This window comes from Amblyomma americanum, chromosome 1, assembly GCF_052857255.1.
Source record: "Amblyomma americanum isolate KBUSLIRL-KWMA chromosome 1, ASM5285725v1, whole genome shotgun sequence".
NCBI classification, from domain to species: Eukaryota; Metazoa; Arthropoda; class Arachnida; order Ixodida; family Ixodidae; genus Amblyomma; species Amblyomma americanum.
This window is the reverse complement of record NC_135497.1, coordinates 476565100-476587319: the sequence shown is the minus strand read 5'-3', so window position 1 is coordinate 476587319 and position 22220 is coordinate 476565100. Positions and strand designations below refer to the sequence as shown.

Below are 22220 nucleotides of genomic sequence, written 5' to 3'. Positions count from 1 at the left end.
CGGCAGGCGCCCGTGAAGGCGCAGAATAAAGAGAGATCCAGAGACGATGGTAACCAGGAGGCCGTCACTACCGCCATTATAAGACGACTGACCACAAGCAGACGAGACGCTATACGTGGCGCAGCGGATGACGCAAAATGGTGTTTTTATGCGAAGCATACTAGCCGCACATCGGGCTCTTCCTTGCTGCGCCGCGCGCGGCCGCGTAGCTACCACTTGACCTATATCAGCGCACCACGTGATATGACGTCACAACAGCTGTGAAAGCTGGGGCTCAACTCGTGCGCTCGCTTGCGGACGCTCAGCCTCCGCCGGCGGCCTAACTCCCGCCCCTACCGCTAGGAGATACTGACGTCACGCAATTGTATAAAAGGCGACGCACTCGTTGAGTCAGTTGAGCAGCGAGATGTCGGCCAGGGAGAGGGCGGCTCGCCAGACCGCAAAGCGCAAGTTACAAAGAGCCACGGAAACGGGAGAAGAACGAGAAGTACGGCTTGCCAAGCGACGTATGCTTCGCATCCTAGGCTTAACCATAAGCTAAACCAGGCCATTTTTTTTTTCCATTTGGGACTCAGGGCGCATTAAGACAAGAAACTCCATTTAAAAATGGGAGTTATAAGGAGGAGAATTCTGCTTCATATCCCAATATTTAGTACATGGAGTAAAGTAGGTTATATAGCACATGTTTAGTTCATATTGATGGAGTATATGTTTCCGCATATGGAGTATAAAGGTTGGCGCCAACCACTTAAACTCCCATTTGGATTGATTCTTATTTACAGTGTACGAAATTACCTGTTTTTGGTTTCTGAAAGGCTACATTATTTTTGTACATTGCGTGATTCGAAATTGTTTGTGCTAAAAATGTTGTATTTATTAACTGTCAAACGGCGCATCATGAATTCATCACTATTGCTTTCCCAGTGGCACTGACTGACGGTTGGAAAACGCCCTCACTTTTCGGTAATCTATTAAGCTGATAGTTTCACGTGCATAGCTGTGCAATTTCTCAATATTTTTCCCCTCCGAATGAAGACGGTTTGATTCTGAAATTCGCGATATGCGGCTAGCCTTTTTGGGCTGGTTTAGGGATTCTTGTGTTTTGTCTAGGATACAGAATCATTTGTACTCTCCATGTACTATACACTTTGCTACACATTTTGTGAAGAGTTTTTCGTGCTGCAAGTTTGTATCCTGCAATGGCAATTCACTAACATGGGGATTATGTTTCAATTCGCTGCCCAATGCACACATCACAAAATAGTCCGTGCTGCGCCACAAGTGGTTTGTGGGTGGCTGAGTGGTTATGGCGCTCGGCTGGTGGTCCGAAAGACGCGGGTTCGATCCCGGCCGCGGCGGTCGAATTTCGATGGAGGCGAAATTCTAGAGACCCGTGTACTGTGCGATGTCAGTGCACGTTAAAGAACCCCAGGTGGTCGAAATTTCCGGAGCCCTTCACTACGGCTTCTCTCATAGCCTGAGTTGTTTGGGGACGTGAAACCCCCATATACTAAACTAAACAAGCGGTTTGTGAGGATCCTTAGGTTTGGTGTCCTTACGCAAGGGGATCGAATCAAATGTCGGATTAGCCCAATCCTGTCCTACGGCATCACTGCTGTTTTTTCGTTCCCGACACTTGTCAAGCGAAAGATTAAAAGCGACAAGCTGCTTATACACCTGTTCACTGTTTACAAATTGGTGTGCTTTCTGGACTGTGCTACGCGTGCGCCGTCCAATCGGCCAATCGGAACGCTGCCGCCGCTGTCCAAAGGCATTATGGCTGCGCCCAACAGGCATATATATCCGCAAGTATTGTTAATAATGCCTCGCGACAGTCGATGGCGCGACAAATCAGCGCCTTACAACGGTGATAATCGAAACAATCGGGGACAGTTCGCGCAACCGCCGAAAATCCTCTCCAGGACCAGCGTCATTTGCTACGGTGTTCTGTTCGGGACATATGCCGTGGCACATATGTTTGTAGCCTGAAAGTGGTGTGATGTTTGATCACCCCCCGTGATTGTGTTTCCACTTCGCAGCGGTCTACGACAAATCACAAGATTCGCATCTGGGTCAATATTTCGTGCCAGCCGATAACATATTTTCCTGTATATTGTTTTCTGCTTTTGTTGTTGCTGTTGTTTCGCATGAATGGGCTCCAGTAATACGAAGCAAATACAAAATCGGAACGGTCATCCCGCTGACAAAAGTGATTTCAAGTGGAAGGGTGTGTGTCCTCGTGAACGGGACAGCGCAACAGACAGCACTCGGACTGCAGATTACTTAGAGCCCATGCGCGAACTCTCGCTGATTTCCCAGTTTATCGACGTTATAAGGCGCTGACTTCGCGCACGGTTTACGTTCGCACAATATTATTAAAAATCCTGAAGGTTGTGCATAGCGACAACCACCAAAAGGTACAGAAAGCAGATTGAGGAAAATTAGATACTCAGGGCTCAGTACTGCGGCACGGTGTTTCATAAAACGGTGCCTGTTGAGAAGATGTGCTGTGCGTCGGCTAATTTGTTTGCGCTCTCCCTGTTTTCCTGCGCAGCGCCAATGGCGACGAGACCAACAAGAGGAAAAGCCCCATGCGCTTCTCTGGGCAGCGCGACATCCGGCTGCTGCAGGAGGTGGTGAGCCTGAACCCGTTCAAGGACGCGTCGCCCACTACCACCTGGGCGTCCATCTCCAGTAACCTCGAGCACCTGTTCAAGATCAGCTCGCGGCGATGCCGGGAGCGGACCATCCTGCTGCTCGAGCAGTTCATCAAGGGTGACTACCCTAGCCTGCAGTGGCACAGCACCAAGGAGGAGTTCGCCATCAAGGTGCAGCTCCTGCAGCAGGTACAAGCGCGGCGGTAATTGCTTACAAAAATGGTCTATACTGTCTATAAACTTCTTTTAGACATCATTGCCTTCCTAAAGATAATTTGTTTCTCTATTCATAGTCTATAGGCTGTTCATAGACAAATGCCTACTAAAAGCGTAAAATGCCTACATAAATCTATAGTTTGTCTATAAACTTACTATCGGATTTGCATTGCCTATAGACTGTTCTCTCGGTAATTTCTATAGAGAGCCTCTCAAATATAATATATAAAGAGAGTAAATGACAGTCTAAGGATAGTCTATAGATTGTCTACAGAAATGTTTATAAGGGATGGGCCAATTTACATGGCCATGTCAGCGTCAATGACGTCCTTGCTGATCATTCGAGGGCCGCTTCTAAAGAATGATGGCCTCTTTTCGTTACACCTCCACTGATGAGGACAAAAATAAACGGAGCATGCTCTTCTGTTCTAGGTGCACTTACACCTATCCTAGCAAAAGTCAATAAACTTCGCATGACCGTCCAAGACCATACCAGCGGTGCAATCTATCATATCATCCTGATCTCCTTGAACAGGAAGAAACGCGCTGAAATGAAAGACAAACTAGAGGAAGCCGCTCCCTACACACTAAACACAAATCAACCCAGATGGGTGTTTTAGGCTTGTCCTCTAGCGTCCTCCTAAATCGAGGTTCGATATACACCGTGACTTGCGGTAGATTTCAGCACCAAAAAATACGGACTTACGGCTGGCGAAGGGAGCAGATTGGGTGTAAATTTTTACACCAAAAAATACGAAGCACTTGCGGTTGACAATGGGAGTATATTTGGTGTAGATTTTTACACCAAAATATACGATGCACTTCCGATTTGCAATGGGAGGTTTCAACCGCGGCGATACGCTGAGCTGTGGCTGCGGTGTCGTGTATATGCAGGCGCCGATTTTGCAACGCCGGCATCTAGGAGGAGGTGATGACAGTGGTCCGTTTTTCTATATTGGATTTTTGCTCTTTCTTACAGGGCTACTAGAACTGCTAACTATATAGGCGGAACTGTGCTAGTTAGTTAATCACAATAATCAGGTTCTAATGCGGTTTGTAATCATGAACAAAGCCCAATCGAACTTCAATTTTGAGATATAACAACCAGCCCCGTTCCGTCCATGCTGTTACGAAGTAGTACTGTAAGGAACAGGCCAAGAACGCTGGATACAAAGTGCATCGGACCGCTGTCTTCAACTCCTGGATGCCTGCGTTGCACGATCGTGGCACCATGCATACACACGACGTCGCAGTCATGTCGCAGCGTACTGCCGTACATCGCGGAAACAAAACGAGACCAGCGGCGGCGGCGGCAAGGAAACGTCTTTAATCTGACTCCGCTGAGTATGCGGCACTTCTGTAAAAAATTTACAAACCATGGCTCCGGCGCTAGCCGGAGCTAGCCGAAAGTAACTTGACGGGGTGGTTCGCAATGAGCAAGAAAAGCAGAGTTGGGGAGACGACCGGCAATGAAACTGAAAAAAAGACCATGGTAACGAATCTACGTGCCTAATTCCTGCAACACATTTTTCTTCTCGTAAAAGTATACCATCTCTTTACTGTGGTCCTAAAACCGAACCCCCAAGTTAAAGAACCTGAATAGTGCATAAGCCACTTGCGGGCAGCTCCAAATTGGACAAATAATGTTTGCCTTCTCTCTGCCATTAGAAGTTTTTAAAAAGCATGCATTTGTATATTGTATCCTTAAAATCCGTTCATTACTGTTACTTATTTTTGCAGTCCATAATGGACCTTTTTAAAGAAAATTTTGAATTCCGTGCTCCATTCGCGCATTGAAAATATTTTTCGAGCACTATTTTTATCCAGTCTATAAGTCCTCAAAGTCGATAAAAGCAGGATTCGCAGTATTACACAAAAACATTGCATATAGCTTGTGCTGCGTGGTTTTATTTTCGAACAAAAATATAGTTCTTCGATTTTACCTTCATAGTTCAAGGTAGCTGTGTAAGTTTGTTAAACATTTTTTTTCGAGACTGCAGTTTAAGCACTTTACAGAATATTGTTACTAGCACGTCCTGAAAACAGTTCGCAATTTAACTTGTGCATGCGACTTACATTCATTCCATTGGATGTTAGAAAATGCTGAATTACACGGACCACCGCTACAAATAGCACTGGATTATCACAAATGTCAGTTACTAACCTACACACATATCAAATATTAACACCAGCAGCATTAAAAGTCTGCTTAACATGTCAACCTTATTCAATTGAAGAGAAATTGAAGAGCCTGCGTAAAGTAAAGAAATGGTAACAAAGACCTGTAGATTACAATTTTATTTTTTTTTAATGGAGGACATTAAACAACATTTGAAACCACAATTCTTGGACAGGTATTAGAGATAGGGACTAACTTGAAATCAGCACCTAAAAGTAATCAAAACGATACAATAGCAAATATTGAAAAACAATGCAGAGTTGACTTGAAATCTTCTTAGCTAAACTTCAGGCTAACTGGTGCTGTCAAATCAGATTATCTAAAAAAATATTATGCACCAGACAATTCCCAGTGGCTAATTCCAAGTGGCTATCTTCAAGAGGCAGATTACAAACTACAGTAAAAGAAATACTAAACAGACATCCTAAAGCAGCCCACTAAATCTACAGTAAGATATCACAGGTATCCAACCTCTAATGTTTGTGTTTGTTCTTGAGAAACACATAGGATGAACATAACCTTAGAAAATGTATACAATACAATCAATTTAACACAATCACATAAAAAGAACACAAAACAAAACTTTACACTCAGTATATGGAGGCATATGCTCTAGATTATGTGCCCCGAAACATATGTTAGCCACCCATTTGATGGAGCCTGTCAGAAATGAAATGCAGCACTCATAACTTATATGGAAAAAATGAGAATACAGAAACACATGCACACATGCTTTTCAATCTAGCTAACAAGTAATGACTAATGGTGAAACACAAGGAAATAGTCAACCTGGTATTACGTGACTGTGCGCACTACAAGCAAAGCAAAAAAACATGGGCTAAGGTCAAAGCGCTTAAGACACAGGCATTCTCTTTGATCGCGAGAAAGGCATTCATCACCATCACTTTGGGACGAAGTGAAGAAAAATTTCAGAAAAGTTCCCATGGCAACTGATCAGACTAAGGACTAGTAACTTTGTGATTAAATAAGTAATTAAATTTCTCAAGACCTGTATCTAAGCCCATATTTGCTTGAAAACTTAATTGTTCACCAAATCCATTATCACCATTATTTTGTTCTAATTAAAGGATATGTATAAATGCTAGCAAATGTGTCATGTGGCAGAACAAGAAGTCTATTAAGAAAAAAATTACAAAATGCTGACAATGCTCCCAGGAAGCTGTCCGAGCTAGATGCAAAAAGATAAAAACCATGACTAGCCCATGCAGGGACAAGAAACCAGTGGGGTGATGATTCTTAGGGTCAACAAAATGTTGCTGTTCCTGTTTGTCATGTCTTTCCATGCTGTCACATAATGCGAGTACAGCATTTGTCGAAGTTTAGAGCCCAAGGAATTCGCTTCTGAGCCTTGTTGTGCATCGCTAGCATTCCAGATCTCTTGAAGGTACAGAAAATCTTGCCCTGACCACCGTGAATGTTGGACATCCATGGATGCTCAGAGGCCTTATTACATTGCTTAAAAGACAAACCCTTTGACTTTGTACTTTTTGACAAAGGCTATACATCAGTTTTCTCACAGATTCATGCTGATATTGTTTTCGTCTGTCTCCGCTCTGGCCAACTGTATGATGTTAACATTGATAAGTTATAGCAGCACAGTTTGTGTTCCACTACCAGTATTCCAAACAGTACTAAAAAAACTGGACATGTAAAACAGTACAGGCAGATAGAAGAGGCAGCTGTGAAGGAAAGACGAAGTGGTTTTTAAGAACTGACGAGCTCAAAACCATCGAAGCGTGGTTTATTTTAAGCCATATATCTAAAAGCACTTTCAAGAGTGGTCAGCACACAGAGTGCCTTCTTTAGATTTTGCAAACGGAACACCCAGAAGGCTGCAAACAGCAGAATCCCCACAGAAGCGCCGAGGTTTTCACTAAGGGGTGATGGCCAATGAACTGGAAAACTGTGCCTTGATAGGTGAGGAGGCCTGCTGTAAGTGCTTGGTCCTGCAAAATTAAAAACGAAATATAATTGACATTTCTAACACGTGTAGAAGTGCAAAAAATACTGTCGCATTTCAGTATAATGCACATTATGACTACACTATCCTAGGAATAAATTCATGAGGGGGTAGTCTTCCCTCCTCAAAGTGAGAAATTTTACATATAAAACCATGCTCAACCCAATTTTTTCAAGAATAATGTCAAAGAAATGCGAGGTTCAAACTGACCGATTTTAAAGATATTGGTAACCAGGCTAATGTACTAGGAGCTATCAACACTGTCTAGCTTCAACTTCATTGCCCACTACAATGTGCAGGAGACCTTGGTGGCAAGTTTTGTATCAAAACTTTTTCATTCATGATTCGTTAGTATGGATGAATCACTTTGCGAGAATTTTGCTCGGAAACCAAAGTGTCCATATTGCAGAGGTGCAACTGTACATATGATTTGTCCATTAGAGCCATGATCACATTTATTGGGCCACCACAACTATGCAAAAGTTAAACAAAATGCTGCAATGGCCTCCCTGCCAAAGATTTGAAAACCATATTCTAGCTATAAGACAACTGAGCTGCTCAATCTCATTTAATTGCAACCAGTGCAGCAACAGCCTAACTGTAATCGAACTAGAGGCTAAAGAAACCATGGTGAGCCACTGCTCTTAAGGGAGCGTGATACAAAGTGCGTATTCGAAAGGTACAGCTGCTCACGAAATCTACCACTCTTGCTTTATCCGTGACATTTGATACATATGGCGACTATAGGAATTTTTGCTGAGCATCGAAGAAGCAAATGTTCTCCAGGGAATCACATTTTGAGCACCTATAACAGCCTGGGATGCAACAATCAGTACTCCCCATGAATCATATTTGCGTGTGTATAATAAGGTCCTAAAAATACAAAACTGGTATGGTGTTGTTCAAAGTGTACATCGCCATTATACACAGCTTGTGAAGTAGCACTCCACAATGATTGGCTGCCATCGAAGACTGCAACACAAAACACTCTTTTCCAACTGAAAATAAAAAATAGCTGCACCGTATACAGACCTCATTACCATTTGTCATTAAAATGAAAAACCCACAGTCGCAAAAGCAAATAATGGTGACCGCCTCTCCATAATTTCGTGCAAGTATAAAGAAACCACTACCGTCTGAACATTGGATTATTGGTTAGTTGAAAAGAGTGGTAGTGAACACGCGCGAAAATGAGACAGTAGCAATGCAAATCCGAAAATAGCAGCGTGTCAGTACGCTGTATCTGGTTTAGTCATGAAATTACTCTATTTTCAGAACTGAGCATAGTTGCAGCAGTTACACAGGCTCCTTATTCCTACTACTGTTTTTTTTAATTGCACAAGTAACTATGCCTGAATTTTAACGAAAATCCCTTGGGGGTCAGCAGCTCCTTACTGTCACTGTTTGCATCCCGCCTATTTGCAAGAAAACGAAACACCAGGGCTTTGTGCCAGCCCCACTCTAAAATAAATAATCACAAAACCCAAGGTTTGCTAAGGCTCGTGACATGAATGACTAAATTTGAGTAAATTCTGTGCCTAAAAGGTAGTCATCAGATGCTCAGATAAATACTGAGCTGTTATTGTCGTGCAAAAATTTCAGTTCCTGCCTATGTCCACCAATAATTTGCGCAAAAATACCTACAAGTGTTCCTGCAGTGGGCATCTTTCTTTGCGACTTAACTCTGCACTGTTTGGTACTGCTTGTAGATTAAACTGATGCAACCTTGGAGTTCTTCATAGATTATAACCTGTATAGAACAATGTCCAGTCAGGTTTGATACCAAACAAATCATTATGAATAAAATGCATGCCGTTTGAATTACTGGCTCCAATAATGATAGGTGAGCAAGGCAATGAAGTATGTGATGCTTTGAAAGTAAAGCAGCTTTGATATCTTCACAAATAGTGACAGCACGTTTATACTGCATCCATCGAAGTTATGCCACAACGAACCGCAGAACATAAGGCAAGAACTGACAGCCGTTGCTTTCTCGCTTTCACTCGTGTTCCAGTGACAAAGAGATTGCGCCATTGACTGAAAGCAACAAATAATCAAATTGGAATTCTAAATGTGGCGGCCCAATCTATGACGGCACAATACAAGTATGCACTTCAGAAGCTTTGAGCAGATTCATACATTTGCTGCGACGCGCACGATAAGCAAAATTATATTTTTTGTGGGGAACCATGGCATTTTAGAAAACGCGACCTGATTTTTTCATGTTAATAGCGATGCCGCATACCTCGTTCTGCGAACATGCATGAAATTAAGAGTGGCCAAAAATGCTGCACATATCCAAAATAAAATGACACAAATACTTCGGAGGGCACTAAAATAACAATGCCGAAAACATACAGCCGCTTTCAATGTTTACTTCAGTGCAGACGCAAGCAGACTTGTACTACAGAGCGCTCGTGCGGTGTTTTGCGGAATGAAGGCGAACTTATAATGCAGGCAGTGGGATTGACAGACAATGCAGGTGCTCAAGCGCTGGCGCTTAGGCATATAAAACAACCCATACACTGGCAGCGCGTCGTTAAGAAAACTGAGCTAGTGTTATGCTCCATTCCGCAGCACAGTGCTTCAGCGCTCCACACAAGCCTGCTCACGTCTTTATTGTACAACGATATATAAGACGCAAAATCACTTACCATGACGGCAAGACGGATGTGAGACGGCAGGGATTCAAAAATATCCTTCCGGGCAGCAGTGTCGAGGTAGAAATTTCTCTCCCGCTCGCCAAGGGCGCGGCAAAGCCAGCGCTTGTCTCAATTCGCTCACAACGGCGCCATACCGCCATTCGCAAACCAGAGCGAGGGGCAAGCTCAGCCGTCGTTTACGATACCCACTTCGGTGAACTCGGTTAAGCATCCATCTTTCCTTTCACCGTTGCGCATCGAAAAGCAGCAGCGGCAAACGCACAGTCGCCGCTCACGATATCCGTTCCAATAGAGGCTCCAGACAACCCGCCGCGCTCAATTCTGCGACGCAAATCCGAGACGGCCCCGCTGGTGCTGCTAGGCCTAGCGCCTACGCCGCTTCGGTCACAGCGTCCGCACTCACGAGTCACGGCTCTCTCGCCGTCTTCTGATCCTTTGCGCCGCCTGCTGTCGATTGCATCTCGACCGAAACCAAAACTTGCTGCTTCGTTCCGGAACTAAGCGAAACAGATAAAAGTACACAGTTCCACTGGCGCGTTCTTTTGAACAGCAGCAGGAATTCGACCTCGCTCCGTCTCAGCTGCCGTACGGTGTTTTTTTTCTACACCGTTCGGAAGGTTCCGAATGGCGACAACCACTCCGTTAGAGACGGCTGATGAACGATTGCGGACCTCGTTAGCACACCGTCAATTCTAGCTGGTGTTGCTTCGGTGTTTATGATATCATGTGCACCGTTTTACCGGTGTTCTCGTCTGGCTATGCGGTGTTTTAAAGCGGACGAAGACGGATAAACCTCCAATCACGTGTCATTCGTGTTTAGTGTGTAGAACACGCGGCGCCGCGCGAGTGTCAGAAGTGCGCGGTGCGGGATGTCAGCATGAATTTACCCCATTTAGGATTCTTTTCAGGCAGAAAAGGGCCAGCACATGACTGAAGAGAATTAAATCGCTGACTCCGCATTCTATCTCTTCCTATTTTTTCATTACAATGCAGTACCCGCAGCAGTCCGCGTGTAAGATGTTGTCACGAAGACCTCAGCGTGCATGGTCTACTTCTTTTCCCACCACTATGATCCCCTGGCATCACTATTTGAGTTTAGTTCTGGTGCGTTTTGTAGCCACAGCTACATTACGGTAGCATTTCGAGCCTTCAGCATGGCGGCGCAGTGGCGGTGGCGTCGCCGCCACCATGTGGCAGCGCCACCACGCTGTCACGTGGTTGGTCACGCGGTTCGGAGCAGCTTCCGGTGGCGTGGCGCCGTGTCTAATCACGTGGTTTGTCACGTGACCAAGTTTCACTCTGTGAGCTGTAGCTATCACGTCACTCTAGGTTTAACCAACGCTAAGCACCGCCAATTTTTTTGTTCACGCCATCAAAACGTGGTAATAAAAGGAAGGTTAATAGCTTTCAACTAAATGAACTGAGGTTACAAAGGGGCTAAGTGCAAAGTGTCATCGAGCTATAATGGCACCGCGGAGCGTCTGTTGACTTCATCTTGGTGTAATATGGCATGTCTTTGTGCGCAGGACACAAATTGCATGCACCTCGGCCTCTACCTCCACTTTAAAGTTTGTGAACAATTTCACACCGTTTAGTGGGAAGCCTCCTGCTTAACGCTAGCAGTCAACTCGGAAGCCTCAAGGGGCAGCATTGTTTCTGATTCTTCCTTTATCTTGAACACGTGGGGGCTTCGCCTTCAACCATATTTTACTGCATTTTGGCTTCCATTTCGGGCGTTTGCGCTGGTCCTTGCACTCGGCAAGAAAGTGATTTTGTCCGTATGGACCTGCCTCCCTAATTTGGTTATCAGGAAAGCAAAAGCGCATTACCGTCTCACACTCGGTGGGCACCTGAACCGTACCTTGGTGAAAGAGAGCAAGAAGGGAGTTAAAGATTGAAGAGAGACAGGGGCCGTGGTAGCGCGCTCCGGATTAGTTTTGACCATTTCGGGTTCTTTAACGTGCGTTGGCATCTTACAGAACACGATCGAGCTTCTTTTTTGCGTCTCGCCTCTGTGGAAACGCGGACTCCGCGTTTTGGTTTGAAGCCGCGTCCTCGGGCTCAGCAGCCCAATGATCTCACCGCTGAGCCACCACGACGGACAGCTCAATAACACCGTGCTTCTCTCGTCTACAAACGGGCTGCCTTCTCGGCACATGTCTCATTTCTGTAAAACTCTGGTGTGTGCGAACGCCTGCGGAAGGTCGTGACCTTGCTTAGTCTTCCTCGTATAATTTGCTGGTCGGTGCGCCGGTTTGTTTCCACCGTTTACGCCTGCGTTGTGGGATCCTCCAAGAGAAAGGTAGAGGTAGAAGGCGCCATACGATTTTGGAAATGGCACGCAGAATGTGAAAGCAGCAGTTCCGCCTTCTTATTGCTCGGCACTTTGTTAGAGCCAGGTCTGTAGAGACATGCAGACGCATATGCCGTAACGCCACTTATTCGTTGAGTAGAGAAACAAGCTCATTTCCTAGTTAAAATATGCCTTCAGTGGTACGCCAGGTTGTGGTTCTTTGTTGACCCCCCCCCCCCCCCCCCCTTCCCAAATACATCTATTTCTCGTCGTTTGGCGCAAGGTTACCCTAGCCCCATCCTGCTATGTGCCTGCCGTGGGGCAGATATGGTCATGAAGGCCTGGTACTCTTCTTTATCAGATATTTAACTTAAGCTATCACGAACGTAATCTATCGCACCTTCCCAAGCTGTCTCTTGCTTGTCTTCTACTTTTTGGGCCGTGGAGTAGTTCAGGCGGCCACCGTTCAGTGAGGCAGTTACGGTTCTGACGACCAATTTTATGAGCGCCACCGCCACTACCACTTTACTATTACTACTACTACTTGCATTGCTGCTACTACTACTGCCCCTACTAATACCACCACTAGCACTCCACTACCGCAACTACCGTGATTACTGCTAGTACAGCTACTTCTAGTGCGACGACCTACCACTACTGCTAGTATTAATATTGCTGTGAACACTATTTCGCCCATTGCTGCTACTATTGCTACTACTACTGGGGCAGCGTATTGAGCAAGGCTCGGTGTATATCCTCGCCGCGCAGGTTCTGCAGCAGTACCAAGATGGCGCGGGCGGCAACATCTCGCGCATCGGTGGTGTGTTCGTGATGGCTACGGCGGCGGCCGCGGAAGAGGAAGAAGACGATGATGACTTCGACCCGGAGAAGAACCGACCGCTAGTCATTCTTCAGGAGGACTCCACATCTGATGCGTACACTGCTAGGCAGGGTGAGGAGCAGAACCTTTTCCTTGTCTGCCCTCCACTGCGTTTCTTAGAAAAAATGTGACTCTAGCTGACAGACTTCACAGTTAGGAGTCCAGTTCCTGAGCCAATTCCGCCAAACTGCGCCAAATGGCAAATCGTTCTACATGCTGCTACCTAACCGAGGTTCTTGCAGCTTTTTCTATACACCTACGCCAAAAGGTAATTCCAAAACTTTCACGAGAACGAAACCGAAACAGGTACTTTCGCTTGTTAGCTACATGGCATTTCCACATCAATAGGCAGGTTTAGCATACCGTGGTACTGTGATCGGCACCGGTGTACCGGGAGCCTTCGCGCAGCCAATGCGCATGCGCAAATCGCCTTGATGGTGCCAGGAATCCGGCAGCTGCGCGAGCCTGCAGCATCAGAACCAATCAGCGTGTGCTCACCAGTGCTGGGTACGCTTCCGGTACTTCGGTAACGCTGTACACGGTATGCTAAATGTGTGTAATGTCTCACAAAGTAGAAATATCTAAGTATTCAATATTTTGAATTGTTCGTGAATAGAACTTGCGGTTCGATTAGTGCCATACCGCGCGTTTTCGAATTATGCCACGAATATGCCGCAATTTTGATGTATGCCACGAATATGCCGCAATTTCGATGTATGCCACGAATATCTGAAAAATAGATTTTCCTGCACCGCCAAACTTGCGGTAAAAAATTATTCATTTCTAAACAGCGCTCACTACCTTGACACGCTCGGTCTCGTGCTTGTCGCATAAATGGCACCTCGATTTTCTCGTCTGTTCGATCGTGAGGAGCACGCGGCACAAGTGCACGCGCGATAGCGAGAGGCCTTGCGCGAAATATTCGTTAATATGCCCCGCCGCGGTGGCTCAGTGGTTAGGGCGCTCGACTACTAATCCGGAGTTCCCGGGTTCGAACCCGACCGCGGCGGCTGCGTTTTTATGGAGGCAAAACGCTAAGGCGCCCGTGTGCTGTGCGATGTCAGTGCACGTTAAAGATCCCCAGGTGGTCGAAATTATTCCGGAGCCCTCCACTACGGCACCTCTTCTTCCTTTCTTCTTTCACTCCCTGTTTTACCCTTCCCTTATGGCGCGGTTCAGGTGTCCAACGATATCTGAGACAGATACTGCGCCATTTCCTTTCCCCCCAAAAAAACAATTATTATTATTATTACATCGGGAGTCGCCGCTGACGTGATAGTGTCAGAAAACAAATGCAGCTCCACGAGGCGCGTCATTGGACACATTAAGCATACCGTGTACTGTGTTGCCGTCACCGTTACCGTAGTACCGGAAACTCGCCCACCGGCAACGAGCATGCGCAAATTGGCCCCGATGCGGAAGGGTTGCGGGCTTTGGTACTCCCGTCACAGTAGCGGTAACACGGTACACGGCATGCTAAAGGTGTCTGTTAGACACCGCTACCATACCGTGCACCGTGTTGCCGTTACCGGAGTTCCGGCAGCCCGCCCACCGCCAATGCGTATGCGTAGATCGCCTCAAGAGCGCAGATGGCGCCAGGTAACAGGCAGCTGCACGCACGCCTGTCGCTTTGGGACCAATCAGCGTTTGCGCACTGTCTATGCTGAAAATGTCTGTTGCCTCGTGCCATTACGCAGCCGACAGTTCGTCGGGAACGCGCATGCGAAGAGTGTGAACAGGCGTCAGAGCTGCTACCTTTCTTGACCTCTACAATGTGCGGCGGTCAATAAATCAGGGCTTGCATAGAAATGCAGGGAAGGGCGGCAGCCCGACACCCGGGCATCCCAGCGGGCATTCGCTTTGGCCACTGTCACCCTGCGCAGTTTCAGTCTGTTTGACATACGCGTCCTCAATGGGGAGAGTACCAGATACAGCTCCCGATGCATGGTGACGTCGCGTTGAAGGCTACTAATTTTTATGACAGGTAGAAAATCGAAGGCCGCCTTGAATGCGTTTGTGTGGTGTAACATATCAATGTTTGCCGTTATTTTGCATAGCTTTGTATAAATTACGTTGTCAATGAAGCACCTACCTTTTAGTTTTGTTTTACGGTGCGATGATCGGAAAGACGCTTGGGCTAATTGGTGGAAAGTATTGAGGAAACAGGACTAGGACAAATGTGACAGGAGCAGGCCGCGGACAGAACGCTCGAGCACTTATAGTGCCTGTGTGCGCGTGTCAATCTTGTCCTTGCGCTCTTTTTCAATGTCAAGGCTAGAGATGTGTCGATCTCTGCCTGTTCGTTTTCGTTTTGCTCCTCCCCCTCTTTTTGGTCGTAATATACGGGGATGGAATCTGCGAAGTTATACTTTATTCCCCTAAGCAGTGATCGCTATAAAATCATTGGTGGTGACATCATTGGTCGTATGTAGAAGAGTCACTGTAAGCTATGTCAGCTTCCCGCATTCTTCCTTTCCACGCCTGATGTTTCCAGAATAAAGATCCCCTTTGCAATGCCGTGCATATCTGTCTTCGGAGCGTCGTTATTTTGAGTGGTAACTTAGAACTCTGCACAATTTTTGAACCTTGTTTAAGCAGCACTTTGGGGCATCAGGTCGTACAGTTACATACCGTTAGAGGGGGGGGGGGGGGCGCTTTATCCCCGAAGACAAATATGCACGGCAATTCACCTGTAAAGCCTCTTTCCACCTGTTCTCGCAAACCTGAGCTCTGGCAGCTGTGTGCCTTCCATGCCGGGCTGCACGACGAAAATGAATGCGATAATTGTTACTTTTTCCCGTGACTCTGCAATCTAGAAAATCTCAACGTCATCTGTCATGGCTGCGGGTACCTTCAACTTGCCATCAAGAGGAACCTGTTAGCCCGAAGCGGCACAGGGAGTCGCGTTTCTTTGCCGTTCTCAGTTTGCAGCGGGGTAGCCATACGCCAGTGCGCGTCGCATAGAATCGTGGGGTGAATGACAGACTTTTCGGTCGATGCTGACGCACGGCCTTGCTTAGTAAGTACCCCCTGGTGTCAGCGACCTTTACGATGTCGAAAAATTTGTGTATAGTCCGTTTGTTAGCCTTATACCACCTGTTAGGATTTCAGCGCTAAACCGAACACGGCGCAGTTGCGCGAGCCCTTCCGTTGGAACGCTATCGGGGATTCTGAACTCCGATCGAACCTGGAAGCTCGGCTTGTGATAAAGATAAATACCCTTCACTGAATCGCTCCGTTGGGAAATCTCTGATGTAATCACCTCCACACAGTGGCAAAGCGAAGCTGCTTCTATAAAATGTGTGTTTCCTTTCTCTGCTTCATGTACGCGTGTGAGGCAGTTTTCTAACGCACCTAGGAAAGTTAATAGACGAATATAGGGAGGTGTCTTAGGGGCCACCCACCCGCCTGTTGTATCATTTGTAAATATTCTAATATTTATTTATTTATTTATTTATTTATTTATTTATTCAATACTGCAGGCCTTTACGGCCCAAGCAGGAGGGGCATACACTTGGCATCAGCGTATAGAACGATGACATGGTTTCCCTGCTTAACCGTGCAGTAGCACGGCCTAATGCATACCTCAAATGGCGTAAAAATCTAAATAATGCGTTTTCTTGTCCCACCAACATTAATGTTTCGTAGGTCGTGCATGTCATGGTGTTTGTTGAGTTGTACGCAATAATAGGTTTGGGATAACTGCACCTCACATGGGAGACATTACAGACTGTTCATTTCACTTGTCCAAAGGTACATCTCATGCGCAAGGTAGTCGTGAGGAAGGTGGGACTTCTCCCACATAACTGCATAACAGCGGCATAACAGCGGCGAGAGTAAGACAACTAAATTGCGAAGGTCTTTTACACAACACTCTCTTGCATTGTTTTTTAGCTAGGTTCCATGTCTGGTCATCAAGTACATAAAGAGATCATGGGTGTTTAACGTCCCAAAGTGACTCAGGCTATGAAGGACGCCGTAGTGAAGGGTTCAAGAAATTTCGGTGACCTGAGGTTCTTTAACGTACTCTGACATCGCACAGTATACGGGCCTCTGGAATTTTGCCTCTATCGACATGCGACCGCCCCGGCCGGGCTCGAACCGCCGTGTTTCGGGAACACAAGGAGACCCAGTGCCCAGTTCGCTGAAAGCAATAAATCAGAAGATCTGGGCTGGGTTTGTCCCGTTATTTACGCGCCGGGCAGATGAAGTACCGGCGCTCAAGTAACGAGAAAGACTCAGCCCAGATATTCTGATTTATTGCTTTCAACGAACAAGGCACTGCTGCTGTAGCATAGAAGCATTGCAGACCAGAAGGCTGGTATATATTCGTGTTGAAAAGCTGCGCACACCCGAATTGCGCATGATCCAAAAAGCAGAAAGAATAAAGAGGAACAGGTGTGCGCTTGTCTGTTCTTCTGTACATGTATCGTCCTGATGTGCATGCATCGTCGTGATGTGCGCAGCATTTCTTCAAGCTTTTATTCGGCAAATCAGGTGTTATTTTCACATTAATTATTTTTGTTACTCAACTGCTTAAACGCATGATTTGTGCCATATCTTATGTTTACTGTAGTGCTGTTCTAGACGCAGGTGGCAACGAGCACGAGCAGCAGATGCAGAATGGCACGCCCTCTGCGAAGGAGCACGCGACTCCAACGGCCAAGCGCGCGCGCATGGCTGCCCCATCTACCTTCTCCATCAGCGGCAGCGCCAAAGGCAACAGCAATGCCAACAGCATTGGCGGAGACAGCAACGGCAGCCTCACCAACGATGTCCGGGTTCTTGAAGAACTCGCCATGGCCGCCGTCATGGGCGACTTCGAGGCGGCCGACTTCCCAAGCCAGGTGATCTCGGTCCTGCTCACTTGCCAGGCCAAGGAGATGCATGTGCGCGAGCAGGAGCTCAAGCTGCGCCGCGACGAACTCGACCTGGAGCGAGCCAAGCTCAAGCTTCAAGAGGACCAGCTCGCCCTCGAGAAGGCGCGCTTCGAGATCGAGCGCCAGGAGCGCGAACAGCGACACCGCTGTGAGCGCCAGGAGAATACGCTCTTCATAGAGGAGCTCAAGAGGGTCACGAGCTCTGGTTTTGCGGACTCCTAGCCTGTTCGCTTGTTGGCCACTCGTGCCTGCCACTTTGTGCCGTTGGCAACTGTGGTGTGTGCGTCTGTGCGTACAACGTGCACCGTGTGCTTGTTTTGATCGCGGAAGTGTCAGTGTACGGGATGTAAACATAAACAGACCTTGTCGCGTTGATTCCTAGTGTCTGCCAGTTTACCTGAGTTGAGGGGCTTCAGGAACGAACAGTGGTAGCGGATTAAACTAAAGGCCATAAGGAAAGGAATTGTAGTCATGGGTCAAATGAAAATTGTATTACGTTATCGTATACACAAAAAAGGGCAGAAAAGGAGGGGGGCAGCAAGTGCATTGAAAGTAATGTCAAGCAAAAACAAATATTTTATGACTTATACTTTACTGCGCATCTTTTGGGGACTTCAACTTACGTTGCACTATTTTATTTTATTTTTTTTTCTTCAAATACCCCAGGGGCCCACTGAGGGCATTACATAGGGAGGGGGGAGATAAATTGTAGCACAATTTTCAAATAGGAAAAAACCACGTCATGAGGTTAATGCAGGAAGTTGAGAAATAACATAACAACGTAAACACTTACAAAAAATGTAGAAACAACAATGAAAGAAAACAATGGTTTGGGCACTGTCTCTAAACAATAGTACATATACTTCTGGAGATCGCACAGAACCAGCACCAGCCTAAACGAGAAATACATTCACGCCACATTCATCTGCTCCAGTGGTTGAGGCAAGCAGTTCAACTTCTCAGAGCAACGACACAGGACAAGAGCTGCATTGAAGTACCAGAGAGCGTCGTCCAGCCGACAGACTTCAGTTGTTGCTGACCTCTAATGAAATAGCACATACCTACAGGGGGAGATTGGCCAGAGTGTCTTGCACATTCAAACATTGGGAGCAATTAAGATTGACGTAGGTGAAATTTTGTTGTAGTGGAGATCTTCATATAATTGTAGCTAACAAATAAATCTCCTTGACGCAATGATATAGTCGTGAAGGTAATGGCACCCTGGTTTTAAGAAATATCCACTGGCGCTTGTTCCAAATGAGAAGGACCGGAAGAGAAAGTGGAAACCCTAATCAGTCGAATGGAATCTCCAGATGAACTCTACGCAAAGAAGCAAACTGCCGAGAGGAAAGGAGAAAGAGATCAAGTGATTCAATTTCGCCACATGATTCCCAAAGGTTCAACCCAGAGAACACCGATTGGTACAAATAGAGATTCAGTCGTGGTATTTCTCACTGTAGAAGGGCCATAGACTGCTCGCATTGCTTTGAACTGCATAAGCGGACACTCCAAGGGAATGCCGAAAGCTGAAAATTCGTTGCAGCAAGAGATGCTTATGACTCAAGGAGTGCATTTGCTGGAACCATTGAAATCGGGCTACTGTCGAATGGACACTGATAGGAATTAATGGCACTAAAGGTCCGCAAAGGGCAGACTTTGTTAAAAAACAGCCATCACATTAGCATCAGTGCCGCAGTGAGCGGGTTGCCAGTGAAAACGCACTTCTTTATTATGTGGTTAAATGAAAAATCTTAGGGAATGGCTCAGAACAGCGTCCCTCGAGCCGTAAAACGCAGTCAGGTCAGAAAGGCTCTCAGCAAGAATTATGACCTGTTACATTGAAATGCTTCTCTTGTAAGGCAATCTGAATCGCTAGCAACTTGGCAACAAATAAAGGCGTAAAATCAGGGTCCCGAAAAGAATAAACGTAATCAAGAGGCGTGGAATTAATTACTGTAGCTGCCTTTTAGATTTGCTGCGAAGCATCTGTGAAAACTGCAGTATGGATTGGAAAATTGACCAGATATTCCTCCATAACCTCGTTTAACACATTCACAGGCAAATGGTTTACGGACAAATAGTTGCTTAAATTTCCATTGTAGTTCTCTTTAGCTTTCGATATACTCCTTTTAAATGAAGCTGCAAATAATTTCTAATTTATCCAATTGTTTGGGCACTGGTTGCGCTCTAGGCTCTTTTATGCAGCCTTCCTGCGTCGATAGGTGGTTTCGCAGTCTTCATTCCACCAGTACGAAGGAATTTTGTTTTTCACAGCTGAAATAACCGTAAACACAGAACGCTGAGTGGCTTCTAATACAGACGTTAAAACTCGGGAGTACCGGTCTGAGCTAACCAAGGGAGCATAGAAGATAATGTCTGACCGAGTAATTTCTTGAATCTTACAGTGTTATCGAATTTTTGCGTAGAGCCAGTCGCCCTAAGCGGACTGCACAGTATACTGAAATGCGTCGTGTAGTAATCACTCGACGTACCGCAGTCAACTGGAATCCACGAAGTCAAATGCAGACCCAACTCTATTCACAGATAATTCTAAGCGATCGCTGAAAGAGAATAAGCCTGTATAAAAGTTATAGCACGGCTGTTGTAGCAACGCACATCATTTGCAAGCATTCAATATCAAAGCACTTGCCCGCTGACGTGTGTGCGGAAATCCGATATATTATGATGAGAACTGAAGTCCCCCTAAGAAACCACGCTGGTGTTATTGCCCTATAAAGCGTCCAAACAATCCGTCGTACGGAAGGCAGCGAGGAAGTAGTTATTCGCGACTATTAGAGCGGCACACTGTGGTACAAGGATATCAACTGCAAGGATCTCGCATTCAGGGAGCATACATTTTTGCGACATATTCGCACCATAAAAGAATTTGGGTGAAATCATTGTCAACAGGCCGCTTACTCCTGCTCTTCGTGCGATCAGCTCTAAACGCACGAAAATTCTGAAGTGGGATGGACCGATAAGGAAAAGCCACGTTTTCTGCAGTAATGTAATGTCGGGATTATGCTTAAGCATTAGCTTATTTAATTTATCAAAACAAGATGCGATGGAGCCAAAATTCCATTGGAGGACTGTTGATCCCAGCATTATTACTTTTTTAAAAGTGAGCCGCTAACAGCCAGTTTCAACACGTCAGACTTCGTGATATCTGAATTTTTTTTGGGCTATTTACATGAGTACGTTCAGATTTAGACGGCGAGGACGAAGCGCGAAGCTTGAGTTGGACATGACATCTCAATGTCAGAGTGCAAACGTTACAGAGCGGGAGTGTTTCAGTGTCATTCCTCAACACTGCCGTTGATGGAGGAGAGGTAGGTGGTTGAATAGAGTCAACAGTTACATAAGAAGAAAAACTTGTTGGTGGGGCTTGGCTACTCAAAGCAGATGAAGCGACCTGTGCTTACATGACCTGGGAAAGGGCGTCGCGGAACTTGCTGATCATTCGATCAACGACACCGGCAAGAGCCTTCTCCAGTGGAAACTTTGCCTCACGAACTTGGCCAAGGATGCGCGCAAGAGAGAGAGCACATCCTCTTGGCTGGGGAAGTTCGACGCGCGCTGTTGTTCAGGCGCGGCGCTCCGCTCTCCGTCAGCGGGGCGACGCCTCGTGGCGAGGAAGGTCCTCCTGCATCTGGTCTCGTCCGACCGCGGAGTATCCACTGGCTTAGCGTGGGCGAACATTCATTCGTAACCCTGCTGGTGAGTCCGACGACTTCGATTCTTTAGCGTGTTTTGTTGCTAGCTGGCGCTATTGTTGCTGTTGCAGTAAAGGCCTTGTTTGTGTCAGCCAGAGTGCCGTTCCTTTGTTTCCCTCAGAGCAAGGCCCGTCATGATCGTAGTGAGCTCGGTTGCGTACGCGATCACGTGGTGGGGTCTGACGTTTTTTAGCTGTGTCAACTGCAAATAAATGGGAGAAAAAACGTATTTCTCTCCACAATTAAAGCCCCCTAAGCTCCACAGCAGCAACAACTGACTTCTTCAAACCAGTTTCATCAGTACCAGTTGCGCGCATAATAACTGTATAGAGGGGTTCTTTCTATACGGCAAGGCATATGCATCTCCTCGCGAGCATCTGTCACGCTGAATAATATCTAGGACACTGCTCATCCGCACGCTTCGGACATAAGGGATAGTCAGATCGGTTGGCACAATGGCAACCGCAAGAGCTAGGTGATTCAGAAATGCGGGAATATAATGGGTGGTCATCACCGCGAATGCGACAGCGCATTTCCAATTTACATGACTTGCTGCAGTGGCCAAACCGCCAGCAGTTCCTTCACTGAAATGGTCGCGGCTGCAGTAGGCTTCGCGGCAGACAATGGGACACACCTTAATTTCGCATGCATCAGATGACCTGGAAAAAATTGTGATTACTTATTCTGTGGGCACACGAGAACGAACACCCTCCATGCTACAGCGGTAAACGATCAGGATGCCAACTAAGGCATCTTAG

The 22220-nt window shown here is 46.4% G+C and overlaps 1 pseudogene; it reads left to right on the top strand.

Annotated features, from left to right (window-relative positions):
* LOC144116522 (uncharacterized) overlaps window positions 1-17971 on the top strand; it is a 28521-nt pseudogene extending 10550 nt beyond the window's left edge.
* The last annotated feature ends 4249 nt before the right edge of the window (window positions 17972-22220 follow it).